General features: G+C 33.7%; 1 protein-coding gene across 1 annotated transcript in view; it reads right to left on the bottom strand.

Moving 5' to 3' along the window:
- Nucleotides 1-2,574, bottom strand: part of ldd (lipid droplet defective) — a 137,744-nt gene extending 135,170 nt beyond the window's left edge. The window contains exon 1 of the mRNA XM_068766793.1: nt 2,477-2,574. The gene's annotated coding sequence lies outside the window, so the exon portion shown is untranslated. The remainder of the gene's footprint in view (nt 1-2,476) is intronic.
- Nucleotides 2,575-16,273: the final 13,699 nt, after the last annotated feature.

Genomic DNA, 16,273 nt, shown 5'->3' with positions numbered 1-16,273 from the left:
TCTATCTCAACAGACTTTGTACTGCTAGAAGTTAATGGCTTCGTATACCAATAGATTTTATAGTGATCGCTTTACATGGAGTTATTAGAGTTTTTTTTGTACAATAATGTTTAATATATTCAAGCCTTTAAAAGCCTTTACATATATAAAATAATGTATATAACGATTGTATGTTTACACTGTAATTGAATTTTATCAACATAAAAACTTTATTAATTTATAAATTTCTTTTTGCTAATATACATATATATATCTTGATTTGAAAGTTAAACATTAAAACTTTTCTCTCGAACGAAAATCTAAGTAGATTTTTTTGGACTGGAATTCTCTGCACAAATGTCGTTTTCAGGTTCTGCAGATCCGAAGTGGTAGGATACAGGAGGCGCCTATCCTGAGTCCTTTTATAAGGTAGAAAAGCTTAAGGATACCCGAAATAGCTTCGGCTCGGGTCGCCACGTGCTTCTATTTCACCAAATAAGATCAATGTCACGCTGCTTATAACAATTGACTGTACGCAAAATGACAAAAATAAGGTAATTGCAAGCACAACGAACTACATTTAGTGTTTATTAGATACATATGGATGTATTATATTGAGATACATAGGCCGTGCAAAAGTATTTTAAAATTTATTTTCGAATGGAAATGAAATGAAAAAAAATTGTAAAACACGATTTTTTATTCCACAGACATTAGCGTCCGTGTATTTTTTACAATTACATTTATTATTTTCGATTTTTTTATTGCTTGCGGTCTATATATATATCAGTGTTTACTTAGTCTCCTAAACTATTTCCTAACTTAAATTGTAAACTATTTAAGTTGTAACTAAGTTGAAGTCAACTAATTATTATGATTTTTTTCTAGCCACATATGCAATATTCTCACATATTCTCTGCTCATTATTTAATCAACCAAACCTTAAATAAAGGATCATTTTATATATATACACTTTTTTATATATTTTTTATATATATATACTTTTTTCAGATTTAATGACGCTCTTACAATGTCCAGTTTTAACACTACGGTTCGTGCGACCACTTCGTCATCTCTACGTGGAAAATGGTTTCAAGATGCCGAAGTAATAGCTCCGTTCATAAACCTCTTATAAAAGACATCTTATACTTTAGTTAATTTCATTATTTTTATTTTACTGAATTTTAATATGAGACAGAAACTAATTCTTTATTTATTTTACTGATGTGATAAAGATTTCTTGTCAGATGTTTTAGATACAATCTTATATAATTCACACTTAGTGTAACAATTATATAGGATTGCCACTGCTCACAAATAAGGTTCCAGAGGATGTACAGCAGTGTCCTCTGCGTACCATAATACCACACTGCGATCGTCAACTCTGCTATCAAGCGTGGTGATGCTATATCCCCCTGTAGCAGTGTTTCCCAACGTAGGGCCTATGCCCAAAAGGGAGCAATTTGGTTATTAGGGGGTAATTGGAAAGACGACTCGATACGAGTTAAAATAGAAGAGTTATACACACACACACATATATATATATATATATATATATATATATATATATATATATATATATATATATATATATATATAAATATACATATATATATATATATATAGTTTATCACAAGTACACAATTCCATACTTATTATCTCTACATTATTTTTGCTATATCAGCCATTAGATATAATAGAATTAGTTCTCATTTATATCTACAGTAGAAAAATATAGTTCTTATTTGAATATATATATATATATATGTATATATATATATAACGTTATATTATCAAAAAGTACAATTTATTTGCAGACCGCATTTGTAATGTCATTAAACTTAAAAATATTGTGTGGCTATGTTTTCTTTTGGACATGTCCAATTATATATTTATTTTTCACGTGTTGGAAAATCATCAAAATTATTTATGTATACATATAAATATTTCACTTACAATGTTTTCGTTTCAAAAATCAAACTTAATAACATTTTTTTAAAATTATCAATCAAAGAAAACTTCTAAAATTTTTATATTTTTTACAAACGATTATTCCTAACTAATACAGGACAGTGTACGTAAAGTTCAAAAGAAAAAATAAACAGGGTTGTAGGTTATATAAAATATAGAAATAACTTATAACACAATGTAGTGAATTAAAATGCACACTCTCAACATTCATTCGCATTCAGTTTTTTTGCACCTTCTTTATTTTATATTTTTACTGCAACGTTGATCGTCCTTGTGTCTTTAATTATAATTTTTAATTGCAGTTTTTACAATCCAATTTGAACATATTTTTTTAAAAGTCAAGTTTATAATCGGTTTATATATATGTAGATATATATAAATAATTGTAGAGGATAATAAAAAAAATTCTTTTGATATGTTAATAAAAATTTGTGACATTACAATCTTTCGTAATGTATGAACAGATGAAAAGATATAGAGGGTAACTGCATTACTTAAATTACGGAGTAACTAATATACGACTTACATCGACTAGCCCAAGTTTAAACTTCTGTTTGTTCACACAACACTGATCACAGTTAGTATATTTAAATTAATAATTATTATTATTTAATCGCGCGCGTTTAACTGTTAAACAAAGACGTGTGTCGACGACGGATAGCGCATAAGAACTGGCGGCAAAATGCGCTGCCGGTTGCGCACGCGCAGATTCCAAAATCGAAAACATAAAGGCGGCGACACACTGGATACTTCACGCTCATCGTTAAATTGCTTAGTGATGGATATCAAATAGTATTTACAAAAAATCAGTTGTGTATTTTTCGTTTGGATACGCTGTCGGCCTTTATAGTGTTTCTGCTTATTTGAGATGTTTTATTTAATTTAGTGAAAATATATACCCAAAACGACAGATGGCCGTTGGTGTCGAGGGGTTCTCAAGACCTGGGTAGACTTCTCACTTAGTAAAGTGACGGCGTAGTCAAGGTGGTGACCTGATGGTGAGCAGTCGCTGAATACGGGCAGGGTCAAGACAAGTCATTGCAGCGGTATTCGGGAGAAACATGTACCTAGCAGTGTGTATTCATCGGCATGAATATATACAGTAAGTATAGTAATGTGACACTAAGTAGGGCATATAACATGCAGAACAGATGGACACTGAGATACCTCGGCCTACAAATGCAGCGAAAGACATTCGCCCATGAACCGAACAGAAGATCTTATTAAAGAAAGAAATTAGATATAGGCTGCTTTCGAAAGGTTCTATAGGAAATCTAGAGAGGTCTACGTCTAGCAGTGGTGGTAATATATCTGAAATGATACCTATAACAGGCAGTATATAGGTAAGTAGAAACGCAAATATTCTTAAGCCAGATAAAGTTCAGAATCTATAAGGTACAAAGGAAAAAGGAATGAAACAAGACATTAATATATATAATAAGAAATATAACATAGGTTTGACTAAACCAATTCATGCCTTACCTTGTTATGGTTTATTCGTTTGTAAAATTGTCTAAATGAATCTCATTTCAGCAATACAGCAAATGTTTCAGTTAGCAAAAATCGATCACAGTTGTTCTCGTATTTCACGAGCTGGTGGTGGAGAAGGTAGAGAGGGTTCTAGATTGATCAAAGATTTAGTCAAGGTTACAGGAAGTCGCTGGAACGGGCATTTCATGACCTGACATCTGGACGATCCTCGAGGAATGAAGGAGTCAAATAAAGGAACATCGCAGCACTTATGGATAACGAGGAGAGTCGCGAGACCATTCCAGAATACTGTAGAAGGATCATAGGAGATATCATTAAAAGGAACAAGTAGAGCAAACAAGTGTATAATACTAATCAAGAGAAATACTCATATCTGTAATTATAGTAAAGAAAATAGGAAAGCCAAAATTAAATTATAAAGTAATGTAAATATAAGAATAAATCAAAACAACAAAATGTAAAACATTAGTATTCCTGTAGGAACGCGACGAAAGTTAGGTGATGAATGAAAGGATTAGGAAAAAATGAAAGGAATGACCGAATTTGTGATGAATTAAAGATGTCTGAAAAAATTACTTTGAAAAGGAAAAAACATGAGGATATAATATGATGAAAATAGTCTCTGTATACCCAAGACAGAGGAAGTGCGAGAGTCCCAACTCCCCAAAAAAAAGTAAAAAAATATTATTGATGAAGTTTGCAGTAGGCTTCTATCGGCATACATGATAATGGTGATGTCTTTATACCAAATAAGTAAAATATTATAGTAGTTTTTTTATGGCCCCCGCTATTGGAGACCTCTCGTATCCCTAATTTGTTGGAATCAGGGTCATTGTTTACAAATAAGTTTTTCAAATTTTTATCTTTATTCTTCACTCACTTTCATTCATCTCAATTTATTTTGTTCTTACCTTTTTTCCTTCACAATATCTTTCATTTTGTTCTTTCATTCCTTCTTGCTTTCATCGCCTTCCTTCCAACATTTAATTACTCTTAGGTGGCTAGATACATTTCTTTTATTCTTTATTTAATTACTTATCCTATTTTTTAAATCACAGTTTTTCTTTTTTTGGGTTTGACCTTTTTTTTACAATACAACGTTTCTTATTCTATTTTCAGTTTATTTTTCCTATTATTAATTGACTAGTTATTTGTGCAATTTATTTTGTACCTACTTATTTATTACAGTAGTTAAACTACTCTAAGTACTCCACAACGATGACCTGACTATAGGCGCTGGATGCTGAACAGTTCTTATTTCTCCTATTGGGAGGCACATGTCTAGCAGTAAATGTACTTCAGTACAAATAATAAGGTCTCATTTATTTACTAACATATTGAGGTCTTGGACACATTTCAGATACTTTTTCTGTGGATAATCAGTTAAAGCAGAGAATTCGAAGTTCAAGTTGAAGTTTGGTCCCCACTGGCACCTTTAAGTTAAAATGCTGAACACGTGTTGATATAAACTCTCCTCTTGTCCCGTGCACCAGAATCTGCAAGCTTGACCTTGGAAGCAGTGATCGATTTTAAACAATTACGAGATTTTAGAACGTACTTACATCGACGTATTAATACTTAAATGTTATGAGTCTTTAAACAGGATAGACCTTTGACCGTTTTTAGATTATTTGTATATTTACTGCAATAATAACGTGACTTTGTCCAAATTATTGCGATAAGATAATTTTTTTAATATTTCACACTATAACATTGACTTTTTGCGCGAGTAGGTCCCCCACTACGAGGACCGATGTAATATTTTATTTATTTGTTTATTCATTTATTTATTTATTTAGTTATTTAAACACTTTTTATACATTACATATATAACAGCGAACTTAATTATGAAGGCATTCTCTACCAGTTAACCATTTGGGCAGTGATAAATTATTTAATGGAATCAGGCGTTACCTTGCGGAAGTCCATCCTAAGTAAGAAAAGGACCAATATTTAGCCACTTCCGCACATGCACTGGTAGTCGTGCAACAAAGTGCACCGCCCGCCAGCCCGCTGATAAATGCGTATGCGGCAAACAATGCGAATCACACAACCGCCACCGCCAAATTACTCAACACGTGTTTCACCCCTCCACGGGGCATCTTCAGGAGCTATATTACACCGATTAGTGCCAAACACAGAGTGATAAATTAATAAAGGTAGGTAAAACAAGTTAATATTATAAAAGTTAAATAGTAAAATCAAATTGAGTAGAAAAATGATAATCATATATAAACACCTTATATAAATATATTAATGGCCGCTACATTATACAGTTATATATAAATATACAATAATATATATATTTCAATATCTATTCATATGCTATATATACCAACAATCGTGATGATTGCGTCAACTTGTCAAGCGAAAGCTTTCGAACCTTCGCTTTAAATGCGCAACTATTGCTGATCATCCTAATACCAAGGAAGAGTGCGTTCCTGAGAAGAATATCTTGTATTGAGAAGGAGTGAGTAAAGTCGGTACTATGGGAGATATCTAAGTATACGATTGCTCTAGGAGCGAAGTGTCTTCGTGTGCACTGGCTACGAACTAAAATTGAGATGTTAAGGAGACAGGAGAAGTTGGAGAAAAGAGCAAAGAGAAAAGTGTAGTTAGTGCATTAAAAAACGGCGCTGTCGAATACGTAGCCATTTTAGCTGAGAACGATAGGGAGATATATGGTCGAATTTGAGGAGAAAAATTACATTGATATTTACCATATTAATAATGGTTTAGTTACGTGGTCATTTGGTCTGCCCGCTGCTACTTGAACTTTGCCCGGGCTATGTCTGTTAATTTCATTTGTCTACCTATCTCCCTATTCCAGATTCGATGTCAAAAATATAATACCTATCGAGCAAATCGGTTTTTTAGCGACTGTAAATTTATTAAAGGTCAGAAGGTGATTGAAGCCAGAAGAGACGGTGATTACTCTAACACACACACACACACACACACACACACACACACACACACACACATATATATATATATATATATATATATATATGTGTGTGTGTGTAAGAAATGGACAAATATATACCAAGTCACTCAGTGTTTGGCACTAATTGCGTAACAATACTCCTGAGGATATAAGTTTAACAGCATCATAGGAAGAAAAAGTAAAATAAACGACAGTTAGAAAAGGACCAATATTTAGCCACTTCCGCACATGCAGTGGTAGTCGTGCAACAAAGCGCACCGCCCGTCAGCCATAGTGACTCTGTGTTTGGCACTAATCGGTGTAACATAACTCCTGAAGATGCCCCGTGGGGGGGTAAAACACGTGTTGAGTGATTTAACGGTGGCAGTTGTGTATTTCGCATTGTTTGCCGCATGCGCATTTACCAACTGGCTGGCGGGCGGTGCACTTTATTGCACGACTACTGCTGCATAGCGGAAGTAGCTATATATTAATCCTTTTCTTACTTAAGATGGACTTCCGCAAAGTAACGCCTGAATCCATTAGACTTTTAAAACATCTACTTTTCTGGTAAACAGTACATCCATTGGATATATGCCTCCCCCCACAGTTTTCTAATACTGGTTGGAAAAAGACTACAACAAGCGTCATGTATTATTACGTACGTCATGTATTACATGTATACATATATTAGTCCTTTTATTACTTAGGATCGACTTCCGCAAAGTAACGTCTGAATCTATTAGATATATCTCTATGTTATATAACATTATGTATATATCCAATTTGTATCATTAAAAGGATATACCATGTAGTACGAAGAGAAAGCTGTTGCACATTCTCTTGAAAACTGATCCCTCTGTCACCTCGTACATCGATGGGAGAAAATGGGGTTAGTGATAGCTGTTGGGGCAGAAAGGTTCTCGAGTGGTAGGTAGACTGTCGTTAGTGTGAAGTAGCTGGATACAGGCAGCGCAGGTCAGGTCATCCTGGCGATCTTTGAGGGAGGCATAAGCCAGGTGTCCACCGGCTAAAAATAATAATAAGAAGAATCAATGTGTAATGTTTTACTTCTAGAATTTCCTACTTTCTTTAGGTGAAGACTTGTGAATATCATTCTGCTACTTTTGCGTACATATCTGCTAGCTGTTAGCCTTTTTATAATTAAGAAAATATTTATATATGTGATTCGATCAATAAGTTATTACAATACGAAATTTTTCGTAGCTAGTTCTGAAATAAATAAATAATTTAAAAATCAATTGTTATTTTTAGGTATAAAACGCATACGCAGTATCTGTGTGCGTGCAATTTGAACCATTCAAAATTCTCTAACAATGCTCCAAACATGCCCATTGAATACGTCAATAATGCTATGAAATGAACTGCTTCGATTCTACGCGAAAACCTAGATTTATAAACAAATACCTACTTAAGCCCGTCACGTGGTCGCAATTCCAAATGTTTTCCTTACTGTATCGGATAATGTAAACACAATTTCTGTGGACTATTTCGAATATTTATACATTTTTATGTAAAAAAAAACTAGATATACTACTACTAGACTAGCTGCTACTATAGCAACAAATATTTAATTATTTTTGGGTCATTTTATTATTTTTGTTCATTTAAAAAAAATCGAAACTTCATCATTCGTTCGCTGTTTTCGTTTCAATTTAAATCAGCAAGAACTATCACAGTGATATATGAAATTCGTTGGAATAACATTGGCACAACACAAACCAACTTAAAAAACCTTCGTGGTTACATGCGAAACAACTGTAAAAAATCGTTATATGATCAAATGCATAGTTTACATTTCTATAAAAGACATACATATAGTGATAGAAATATATCAAATTTTTAATTTACTTTAATGCGAAGTCGATGTACATATCAAGCAATTTGTTAATTTGATTTGCATATATCAAACTATACACTATTTGGTAATTGCATGGGAATAGTAATAGTAAAAATAGCTACGTATGTGAGATAAGTATTAAAAATAAGTCAGTGTAAATGTCTCCAAGGAGCTGGTAAAAATAATCACAGTTTACACGGTAGATGACTGAGACTCGAGATAACAGGTTGTGGGTTCGATTCCATATACATAATTTTATATAGTTCACAGTTTGTGCAATAATTATATAGGATTGCCACTGTACATAAACAAGTTTCTGTAGGATAGACAGTAGCGCCCTCTTCGTACCAAAATACCAAATTGCGATCGTTAAACCGCCTACCTAACGTTACGATTATGGTATATCCCCTAATAAATATGTTTTGTGGGGCCAGTGTCTTGTATTTTGCATCTATCGGCTGAAATGCTGACAACTACACTCTGTATACTTATTACACCTATCCCCCGATTTACACGGTAGATGCGTTCCTGAGGAAAACGTGTAAATCGAAAATAAAAAATTTTCAAGTCAAAACCGTGTAAATCGAAAAACTCGCAGAAAATGCATGATTTTGCTATTTAACAGTTGCGGATTTTTTTTTCAATAATTTTAGGTGTACACAGAAATTAAAATAAAATGCATTGACATGTAAAAATATTTAATATATTACGGAAAAACTGTTTTTTTTTTCATATTTAATTACAATATACATTAAACAGAAGAACAAAAAAGAAATTATTCTCAATCTTTTTTTCGGAATCGAAGGATCGAATTCATTGTCATCAATCGAAGTTATTTGTGCCGATTAGATGTTTGAAGCAGAAATATTTACATTACGAGAGATGGTAATAAAATCGGTTATTAAAACGAAAAAAAAACTTATTCAAAAAACCGTGTAAAAGCGAAAACGTGTAAAACGAGTACCGTGTAAATCGGGGGATAGGTGTACTTAGATTTGTAATAACTATTTGCTTTATATAATTTAACTAGCTGATCCCGCAAACGTTTCTTAGCAAAAAAATAAGTTTTTAATTAAGAAATAAAAAATAAGGGTTGATCGCAGAGGAGTGAAAATTTAGGGTTGTATGTGTTTTTGTATGCTGTATCATGAAAAAATAAAAAACAAATATTTTGTCAAAAAAAAATTTAGGGGTGGACTTAACATTTAGGGGATGAAAAATAGATGTTGTCCGATTCTCCGCCCTGGCCGATATGCGCGCTAAGATTCACGAAAATCGGTCGAGCCGTTTCGGAGGAGTTCAATCACGCACACCGTGACACGAGAATTTTATATATTAAAGTTTTAATATTGATTCCACGGGCTCAGGAGTTCAATATACTGTTTTTAGATCTGAGAGTATAGACAGTGTTGGTTACTTCAGATATACGTTCATCTGGATTATTTTGGATTGATGTCAGAAAACCTTATGCAATGATCCACAAGACAAGCTGCTGGGAATATTTCTGGTAGCTCAGAGAGTTTTTTTTTATAGCCTATAGAAGGCCTTTCTTTTCCACTGTTTTGTGTGTGGCAGAAACGTTACAGCTTCGGATTAAAATATTTTTTACTTGACAATTTCTTTTTCTCTTCTCTTACATCCTTCACATTTATCTTTCATTCATTCCTTTCTAATCTTCTTCCTCACGTCACGTTCCCTCATCTGCTCGCTCCGAGAGATTGCCCAGCGACGACATTCTTCAGGAATATATTCGCTAGGAGCATATTGGCAGATAAGTTTGTATAGCAAATCCGAGTCGACATCCTCTGCTCATTATAGTGGTCGCTACGAGAAAGTGACCACCGACGGTATTCTTCAGGAATACGTTCCATAGAAATGATGGTTGTTCAAATAAAGACGCCAGCGCTTTTAGACGTTTTTATGTGAGTATTATGTTTACATTAAAAAATCAAAACAAATAATTATGTGTTAAAAACTAATTTAAATACATCATTATAAAACGATAATTTGTAAAATATATTTATGCGCATGTTAATAAGAAATCTGGTTTTCGATGTGGATGATGATTTTGTTGACGTCGAGGAAATGTTAAGGTGGATTGGTTCGGAACGGGGCCAAGGACGCTTGCAAGGTTACGCTTGTCTCAACCTTGACCCGCAATAGATATATAACATATAGATGCGACCGCATAATAGGGCAAATTACCTCCTTATTGAGAAGGGGGATAAGCATACTATGTAATGCTATCATATAAATCTGAGCTTCAAAAGGTTTTAAAATTGTAATCTTTGCTATATTAATAATTTGTCGCTAAACTATTGCCATTATTATTTAAAGCTTCAGCCAGTATTTAATAATGCTCTTTCTCTTTCTTTTTTTCTCTTTTACTTACTATTGTGGCGTTCATTAGAACGCACCCAAATTTATTATCTATGAACGCATCTGTTTTTGCATGCCCCTTCTTACACTCGGTACATTTCGCTCTCTCTCTGATGCGCCGCGCTACCGAGCGGACGTGTCGCTTGTTGTCGCTGTTCAACAAAGTAAATACTTGTAACTCAGATTGAGATTTCTTGTTCTGTGATATTATATCATAAGTTTAACCATCCGGCGAGTGTTTTTCTTTACATCGAATTATCTATTACGGAACAAGAGGCCTGCACAAACGACCTATATCACTATATAAGATTCATATTTTTTGTAATGCTAAGTTTTACAACAAAACGTATGACTTATCAGATGCACTAGTATTTTAAGAGTTGGCAATAGTTTCGACAGAAAATTTCTATGAGCAGCGGTAGCCTAATGGAAGAGTATTGAGACTTGAGATCGTATTCGCAGATTCGATTCCCGGGATACTGGCTTATGCAATTCACACTCTGTGCATTCATTATATAGGATTGTCACTGATTACTAACAAGTTTCCAGATTATTGAGATGGGCAGCGACTTTTGTGGACTAATTCTTTCGTCTTATTAATAGAATAGTTAATTACAGCAAACTTTGAGAACCCTATCATACTATAGTCCCGGTATGTCTGCAGTAATATATTCACTATCATTATTTCTGCCCCAGGACGTCTCCAGCTGGATAAAGGCTTCTCCCGTACATTCCTTATGACCTATTGAAATCAGCCTGCATGCAGAGTTTTCCAATAGTCGTAACATAGTCATCTACTACAAGATAATGGGTAAAAAATAAATGTAAAAAAATGTAAATCAGAATTATTATTACAGAAAACAAAATAAAAGAAGCTATAAAAAACCAAAACGCTACCAGGAATGTAGATGAGGTATAAAGGTGACGTGTGAAGGAAGGAATGAATGACTGTATGGAATGTGAATGTAACAGATGCAATAAAAAGGGAAAAAGAAATTGCTAAGAAAGAAAGGAGAAAAATTAAAAAAATATATGTTTTATCCCGAAACTGTAACGCTCCCCCCCTCCCCTGCACTAAGCAGAGAGAACGAGAGGCCCTGAAAGACGGGCGCCATTAAAATAAAAAAAAACATGATCATCTATCTGCAGTGTGTTCAGACGTCCAGCGCTGTGTTTGCAGGTCTGTGGAGTCCACTTCAGCAATTAGCTGATCTATACTCTACTTGGCCTACCCATTGTCAGCACGCTTCATTGATTACTTTCGTTAAACGACAGATCTCCTCGTTCCTCATTCGATCCCGTAGAGAAATACTCGAGCATAGCCTCTGTGAGTTTGCTGATGTGGCCAAGAGTGAGAGTGGAAGTGAGAGATGCATTGGTCATCCAATTATTCAACTCCTTACTTGTTTATAAGGAAGTTTACATCCTAACACGTCAATTTTTGATATTAAAAAAACGAAAAACTACCTCTGCTATACAGGTATGAATGCATGACATGACAGTGGAATTGCAAAGGCGTGAAAAAATAAATAAAAATTATCTGTTACTTTTGTCGGTAGAGACATGAAGGCGTCAAAAAACAATAAAAAAAATAAAATAAAATGTATTTCTGCCAGTTGTCAGATGAGGTACGAAGGTGATTAAAAATCAAATTAAAAAAAAATATCTGTCATTTCACGGTAGAGACATGAAGACATGAAAATAAAAAAGGCGAAAAACTATCTTTGCCGCTTGACGCTAGAGGTATGAAAGGGTGAAAAAAATACAATAAAAACAAAATCTATCTTCGCCACTTGGCAGCAGAGGTATAAAGGCGTTAAAATAAAAAAAAACGAACAACTATCAAATTTCGTAATAAATCCTCGTTTTCTTATATTTCTTCGGAATTTAAAAACGTTTATGGAATCCTAAATCCACTTTTGGAAATGTGCTTTATCTTTATCGCTTCCAAATGAACCGATTGGAATCGGTTGCATCCAGTTTCTATTCACGACCTTAAAATTTTTAAATAGTGCAATGATATTCAAACCAGTACATGAAAATAATATTTACATATGCATTTTATTTATGCAGAAATCGATTCCGTGTTTGTCGATCTGCGCCAAAAAGAACCGGAAAATATCATAAATCAAAATTAATTTGAACTTTACATGTATATATTGTTAATAAAACACTGAATCAATTTAAAATTGAAATATCACAAATAATATGTTTACTTTTATAGTGATACATTTGTTTTGTATCCATATTTATTATTTCATAAATTTATTCTTACAATGTTTACTTATTTATTACATTTATATCACAAGTTTCCTTTATATATTTACTGTATATATAAGAATATATGTTACATATATAGGGAAATAGAATGTTATAATTGTAAATTGAGAAAAGAGCTTTCATGTTATATGGGAGATATATGATATATGACTCTGTGTTTGGCACTAATAGGTGTAACATAACTCCTGAAGATGCCCCGTGGAGGGGTGAAACACGTGTCGAGTAATTTGGCGGTGGCGGTAGTGTAGTTCGCATTGTTTGCCGCATGCGCATTTGTCAGCGGGCTAGCGGGCGGTGCACTTTGTTGGACTACTACCACTGCATGTGCGGAAGTGGCTAAATATTGGTCCTTTTCTTACATAGGATGGACTTCCGCAAGGTAACGCCTGATTCCATTAGATATATATAAGCTCACAGAAATTTTGAACAGCGATAGCCCAGTGGTAGAGGACTGAGACTTGCGACCGTAGATCGCAGGTTCAATCCCCGGGAAACAGTCGTAAGTAATTCACACTTTGTGCAGATAATTATATAAAATTTATTAAGTTTCCAGACGACAGACAGCAGCTTGCTCTGCGTACCATAATACCACACTGCGATCGCCAACTCGCCAGCATGGCGATTATGATATATCCCCCATTGATATCTTTGGTTAAGGCTTACTCTGAAATGGGCGTCTATGGACTGAAACGACGACTACAAAATTTAAAACCCTTCATTATTTCGAGCACAAAGAGAGCATTAGAGTAGCGCCTCTCTTGCGTAATGACAGACAAGGTTTACTTTTAAAGAGATCCACGTTTTCATTGTCATTGACGTACGGCTAGACTCCGGCAGCAGATTGTTTGTTATTAAGCCTTTCGTTCGGAACCTTTGTACCTATGAAACAGTTCTTCTCTTGAAGTATTATGTTACCGTCGGATATTGCACCGTGAACAAAAACTATACGCGCAATTGTAGTTGAATCATGAGCTTTTATGTACGCTTTAATTACAAACATGTAATATTCTAACATTTAATTATATTACGATTAAAACCCGCATAAATAATAAAGCTAATAATGATCTTTTTTAGCTATTTTGCTTAACTGATACAAAAAAATTTTAGTTTAAAATACGAATTCTGTTCCCGGACATACTTTATATACTCTACACGATCAATGGATCTTTCTATGAGGTAAGATAAGAGACATCAATACCTATCGATTTCACTACACGACTAATCGGTAAATACATAGAACTGTTTTATCATATTTTCTCGAAAAATCTACTAGATGGCGCTAGTCAGTAATCATATAAGACGTAGTACTGATTTACCGACGTTTTGCTCTTTTTAAAATCACTCTGTATGCTTGTAATGCTGCAAGATATAAATATGACAAAAATTGTTTTTGTCTCCTGGATCTTTAAGAGCAGCCAACCATCGTCTGCACTGATATATTAGAATCTGTAATTATTTTGAAAATATCCGATTGTTTGGTACAATCTTATCATGAAACTGTTTGTCTGCGCCTAAATTTTAACTGAAACAATCTGAATAGGCCTTCCGTATCATGTAACCACAGATAATAATTGTTGTTTTAAATTTGATATAACAATGAAATTGATGTATTTTTAGCAAATATACTTAAATTGATCGTTTAATTTACTTATTTTTCTGTCTGAATGTTTTGACCACATGGTCGCTTTCTATCAGGCGAGTTCTTCTTGAAAAATCTTAACTTGGTCGTCGCGACAGATCGAGCCCTTCGTTATTCGAAAATTTATCACAAACAGAATCGTGGCGGCATTTATTTCGATAAAACAATGAACGACTGAGGGAAATGAAATGAATCAAAACAAAGCTATCATTTACACAAATAAAAACATATCGATTCCGTACAACGGAAAGCTTCAGTAACAGCGACGTAAAATAAAATCCTATATTTTCTTAAAACATTTATTTATGTAAGCGAAAGGTTTTACAAATGCATATGCGTTTTTATACGCAATGTTTTTAAGATTTTCAATTTCCTTGATTAATATTTATATATAAACATAAAGTGTGTTTTTTTACAGGACTGTCAGGACATTGTATAGGTTATAATTTATCTTGAAATTTTGCTCTCTTAGAAGTTTTTAAAATATAACAATAAAATGGAACTTTACCATAAACTTTTGATTCCGTTTGTTTGATTTTAGGTGATAGTATTGTATAATATTATTTGAATAAAATGTAATAATGTCAATGTAGCCTAAGTATGTAATAAAATAAAAACATTTGTTTTCAGATGCAACGCTTTATTGTTTTACTGTAAGTTCAGTAAAGGTTCAGGACGCTCTTTCTCTCTGCGCGTGCGGCAAACAATGTTACACTATCGGTGTAACATTAGTCCTGAAGATGCCCCGTGCAGGGGTGAAACACGTATTGAGTGATTTAACGGTGGTAGTTGTGTAATTCGCATTGTTTACCGCACGCGCATTTATCAGCGGGCTGGCGGGCGGTGCACTTTATTGCACGACTACTACTGCATTGGAGGAAGTAGCTATATATTGGTCCTTTTCTTATATAACTTATCCAATTAAAATAAATCTTTCATTTAAATATCTTAACTATTATGTAAACATTTATGTATTTTATGGTGTTGAAAGATATATGATGTTACATTTAGAAATACACAGTTCGTTATTAATCTTAGATAACACTCTACCACACGGATTCTGAATCCACGACAAAATTTAAAATATCACTTGTCTGTAATAAGAAATTGATTTGTGTTATAGTGTGTTATGGATTTTGTATGTCAAAAATAATTGATTTAAATCAATGTTTCCGAACGTGAGGTCTACGCTCCACGCTTTAATATATAAGATAATCTTTTATTTGTTTTTTCGTTGTTTGACTATAAATCATTATATGTTCCCAGTGAGATAGTTATAAGGTAACAACTGTAACTAATTTTATATTTCTAAGCTTCTAAGTTTGTACTTTCTTACTGCCTTTTGTTACTGTCTATCTTCAATAAAGTAAATAATAAATATATATGTTGCATAAGGGAGTATAATAATTTAAGAAAAGTTAAGGCTGCGAGATCGAAGCAGATATGAGATTAACAGAAGATTCAAGATTGCCGACAAAGCTCGAAGATTGCTCATCTAAAGTGGCAGGAGTACCGGTGCAACCGTTGCGACCGAAAGTGTCTCAAGTGGCGACTTGCAGCTGGTACATGCAGTGTGGGTAGCAATGCAGTGTAGGTAGACATACCATTAGGTAGACCGCTGATATAGTTAAGTTAAAAAGAAAGGTGTGCATATAAATAAAAATTTTAAAAAAATATTACGATCAAAAAATCAAAGATATGAACCCTTGACCCATAAAAGCGATATGCCAATAGCTATCCAAGCATG

Source organism: Battus philenor, unplaced genomic scaffold, assembly GCF_028537555.1.
Source record: "Battus philenor isolate CCGP_79_NKW_IND1 unplaced genomic scaffold, ilBatPhil1.0.hap1 SCAF_22, whole genome shotgun sequence".
In the NCBI taxonomy this organism is placed as follows: domain Eukaryota; kingdom Metazoa; phylum Arthropoda; class Insecta; order Lepidoptera; family Papilionidae; genus Battus; species Battus philenor.
This window is presented reverse-complemented; position numbering and strand designations above follow the sequence as displayed.